The sequence below is a fragment of the Telmatherina bonti genome (genome assembly GCF_933228915.1).
Source record: "Telmatherina bonti genome assembly, chromosome: 8".
In the NCBI taxonomy this organism is placed as follows: domain Eukaryota; kingdom Metazoa; phylum Chordata; class Actinopteri; order Atheriniformes; family Telmatherinidae; genus Telmatherina; species Telmatherina bonti.
This window is the reverse complement of record NC_136626.1, coordinates 8,688,109-8,692,946: the sequence shown is the minus strand read 5'-3', so window position 1 is coordinate 8,692,946 and position 4,838 is coordinate 8,688,109. Positions and strand designations below refer to the sequence as shown.

Here is a 4,838-nt window from a genome sequence, read left to right as displayed (position 1 = left end):
TGTGGACGCCCCCCAAAATTACAAACATTCAGGTCAGTCAACTGCATATTAAATAGATTTTAATCCTCCAAGCATTCTTTTCTCAGTTTAAATGCTTTCAGACATCATGCAATGAAAGGAAGCTTTAAAAATATAAATTTTAAGTGTGATTTTTCCATCGTAACTGAGCGAACAGCAAGAATTTACTTTTTTCCAGCTGCTGTTCGTCATTTTACGTTTAGTCCTTCATCTTCTCAGGGATTAACTGAAATAAAGGAGAGTTTAGACACGTCAGCTTGATGTTGTTGATCCACTGCCGCTTTTCGAAGGATGTCAGGAATGTTTCTCCCCCATCAGAAACATTGTTCAGGTCAGATGATGGTGGAGGGAATTCTTATGTTAAATAATTTGTAAGTCGCTTTAAAGTGTGTTGGAGCACCTTGGCGGCGCGAAGGCCTAATAATCAGAATAACTCCTACATAAACCAACATTTCTGCACCAAATTTGCTAGATATGATGGCAGTCCCCTCCTACAGAGTTCTATGTGCCAATATTTTGATTATGAAATAGCCACGCCCCCTGGAGGTCAAAAGTGTTGTTTTTTGCTCACACACCCATAACTCTGGCTTGGTGGACACCACATGGCCCAAATTCACTCAGGCATCACAAAACATGTTGGTGAAGAGATCTGGTAAAGGACGTTGGTCTACGCTGCACGGCGTGCCCGTGACGCCATGGCGAAGTTCCATGCGGCGGCGTGACATCATAAATCACTATAAAATTGTCAATTTTGATCTGATCACCCTATAGGGATTAATAAGGGATCAGTCCTGAACAGATTAATGTGACCATTGCTGGTGTAGACCTAAGCCCCGCCCACTTACAACAAGAAGTGGTTTTTTTCCACGTTTGAGGGTCATGCTTCTAAGCAAATGGTCCCAAACACTTGAGACTCCTCCAAAACATGTCAAACCCTTTCATGATGCCACGATAAAAACCTCAAGTCGCTACGCTAAACGGGACATGGCGAATGGCGGTCCAACGCCATGAAACAGGAAGTACCAGTGACCAGGCCAGGGAACCTTGGACCGCCACCAAACTTGCCATGACTGATGACAGTAAGGCCCTGAACTAAGCCCCATTGAAACATAATGGAATAAATGGAGCATGGCTCCATAGCGCCCCCTACAAAAGTTCAATCAATCAGCCCCGCCCACTACATTGACCGACATGGATAAAATTCAGCACAGTTGTAGAACCTTCGAGTACCTTCAAAAAAGTCTCTTGGACATATGGGCTAAATCAAACAGGAAGTCGGCCATTTTGAAAAAGGTGCCATATTTAGGGTCATTCCTTTGCCATGCATTTTAAACAACTCCTCCTAGGGATTTTATCCAACTGACACCCAACTTGCACAGGATGCTCAGAAGGCATTGGTGATTTAAAGTTGTGTTATTTTTTCTAATAGAAGATTTAGTTTAGGAGGGGCGGGCCCTCAAAGTTTGATGTCTAATTAACAAATACTTATTGCTAAAACTCCCACATAAAACAACATATCAGCACAGGAATCGAAACATTTGATGCCAGTCCCATGATGAACAAAATCTACAATGCAATAATATGACTATGAATTAGCCCCACCCCTTGGCAACAACAAGTGTCTAATATCATGAACCAGGAAGTACCTGTAAGAAAGCCATGAAATTGTTGCTCTTCACCATACTTGCCATGAGTCATGACAGTTATGCCCTTAATAGAGTAAAATTACAATATAGTGGAAAAGATAGTAAATGGCTCCATAGCGCCCCCTACAATATTTTAATTAATCAGCCCCGCCCACTACATTGACTGACATGGATATGATTCGGGAAACTTGTAGACCCTTCCAGTACCTTCAAAAAAGTCTCTTGGACATATGGGCTAAATCAAACAGGAAGTCGGCCATTTTGTAAAACGTGCCATTTTTGGGGTCATTTCTGTCATTTTCTTTGCCATGCATTTTGAGAAGTTCCTCCTAAGAATTTTATCTAACTTTAACCCAAATGAGTTAGGATGCTCAAGAGGCATGTGTGATTGAAAGTTGTATTTTTTTCAATAGGGGATATCGTTTAGGAGAGGCGGGGCAGCAAAGCAGATGTGATGCAATGAAAAGGAAAACTGACATAACTCCCACAAAAAACAACCAACCTGCACCAAATTTGCTACAGATGATGCCAGTCATATCCTTCACATTTCTGCATGTCAATAATTAGATTATTAGTTAGCCCCGCCCCTTGGTGACAGGAAGTGACACTTCATAAGGTCTAAATGGCCTGAAGTGCAGTCTGGCTGCACTTTAGGTTGAGAGAGGCATGGGAAGGATGTTGCCAGGGGAGGCGGTGGCATTATGTCGAGCGGCGCCATGGTGCGAGGGCCTATATCACCGCTTGCGGTTTTAATTTTCCTTGGTTTTGTAGGCGACCTGAAACATATTTTGTTTTCAATTCAATTCTGCAGTTGATCGAAATAAATAACTGTTTCATATGAATCCCACTCAGTGATTTAAAAAAACAAACAAAAAAAAAACGACTTTTATTGATTCAGTTACTTTGAAATAAAGAGAATTATAGAACCAACTTTAATAAAATACCTACTAATTTTTTTAAATTTTTTTTTTAAAGAAGGGGTTGAACAGAGTTTATTCCAGTTAAAATTAAGTGAACTCAACAGTCAGACCTACAAAAGATGCAATGAGAAAAGGTTAAATTCCTGCTGAATATTAATTTCCCATGAGTGTTTACTGTCTTTGAAACAACTGGTATTAAAAGATTTTAATACTTCCATCTTTTAATACCAGTACTACCTTCTTTTAATACCAGTTGTTTCAAAGACAGTAAAGACTCATGGTAAATTAATATTCAGCAGGAATTTAACCTTTTTTCATTGCAACCCACAAAATGTAATTTACATGTTATATTTCCTGTGTTCTGTTTACATTTAGACAAAGTTGTTGGGTTGTTCTGTTTGAGTGTTAAGGTTGGCAGTGTGATAGACAGTAAAGGGAAAAACATTCTCACCTATTTTTAGTGTTTGTGTTAGTCTGAAAACATGAATAAAGCTGATGAAAATTTAGTTTTGATGTCATAACCTTAGTCTTTTATGCTGCTTACTTCACTATAATGCTATATCATCAAGCATAATGTGAATATTAAACTACTTTTTGGGAATCCCACTTCAGCTGTTTTGCTTAGGACGGCTTAAATCTTTAAATTGAGTTAGAGTGATTCAGATTCTTTATTTTTAAGAAAAAAATGCATTTTTAGTTAGTCGGATTTAAAATTGTTTCGCTAAATGTACATAATAACTGAACTTAAATCAACTTAATCTTGTGTTATTTTACTGTGCATCCAAATGTATTCTTCAATTATAACACATGCTGATAATTACACATTTTTGTTCTCTAATGACTCAAGATCCACTCAGAGATGCATGTATGCAAACAGATATGCTTGTTTCATTAGATTTTCAGTTTTCTGGGGCTTACAATAGACTCAGGGCTGAGAGGTTAAAGCTGGAGATCAGACTGTTTCTGCTTCATCACAGTCTAAAACACAAAAAGTCTAAAACATGGTGTCAATTGAGCTGCAACTGAGCAATCAGGGTTTCCATATACGTTCCTCTGTCCATCTTCCTACAGCCACAATGGCCCAGGCCAACTCCCATTTCAGCTGCTCCATCTGTTTGGAGCTCTTCAGGGATCCGGCCACCATCCCATGTGGCCACAGCTTCTGCATGAGCTGCCTCACTAACTACTGGGACCAGCAGTCAGTCAGCAGCTGCCCACAGTGCAGAGCCACCTTCCGTCCCAGACCCAAACTGGGCAGGAACAACCTGCTGGTGGAGATGCTGGAGAAACTTGGAACTGTGACCTTGAATGAAGGCCCTTCTGCTCCTCCGTTCTACGAGGTCCTTGATCCCGCAGAGTGCCAAGGCTTTGAACACGCCACGTTTGATGTGTCGTCTGTGCAGCTCCAGAGGAATGATGGACAGGTGGGGATTAAATAGAGAAACTGTTATCTGTCTTGATGTGTACTTATCTGCATCACGCTGCTGTTTCAGAGGCTTTTGGGGGAAACTCGGAGATATCTTGATGTGCAAATTAAAGAAAGGGAGACAGAAGTTCAGCAGCTGAAACACTGTCTGAGGTCCTTCTCTGTGAGTTTTATTTTACATTTCATTGTCAGTTGCTGAAATTACGCCTCCTGCAACCATCAGAGAAATGGATTAAAAGTACAAATATATCTTATTACAATACATATTACTTAATGTTAACCTGCATCGTCTACGTCCACTGTGGTGTTTCCTTCAGAGCCAGGCCAAAGCAGCTGCGAAGGACAGCAGCAGGATCTTCTCGCAGCTGATTGACTTCCTGGAGCGTCGTCGGGTCGAGATGAAGGAGGTCATAAGGGCTCAAGAGAAGGCCGAAGTGACTCGAGCCGAGAACCACCTGCAGCGCCTGCGCAGCAGCAGATCTCAGAGCTGCGGAGGAGAGATGGCGAGCTGGAGAAACTTTCGAACACTAAGGATCAAGACCTGATCACACAGGTGAGGATGACGGTGGCAATCTAATCACCATATCCGTTGACTGCTTTGGTTAAAAAAGAAAGTTTATCCAACCATCTTGTTTTGTCTGCTGCAGATGTGCCGGGCGTTTGAGGGTCCAGTGGCTGAAGAGTCAGGAAGCTCTCTGGTCGTCAGTCCACAGGTCTCCTTTGGGCCGGTAAGGAGGGCCATTTCGGACGTCCAGGAGCAGCTCCAGAGCCCGTATCAGACAGAATTTCCAAACATCACCTGTGCAGGTCTGTTACAGCCAACTGTTT

At 41.6% G+C, this 4,838-nt stretch overlaps 1 pseudogene across 1 annotated transcript; it reads left to right on the top strand.

Annotated features, from left to right (window-relative positions):
* On the top strand, window positions 1–4,789 carry LOC306759515 (E3 ubiquitin-protein ligase TRIM65-like; annotated as a pseudogene). Its single transcript, XR_013771854.1, has 5 exons — window positions 1–32; window positions 3,656–4,008; window positions 4,078–4,173; window positions 4,328–4,563; window positions 4,658–4,789. The product of XR_013771854.1 is annotated as an E3 ubiquitin-protein ligase TRIM65-like (transcript).
* Window positions 4,790–4,838: the final 49 nt, after the last annotated feature.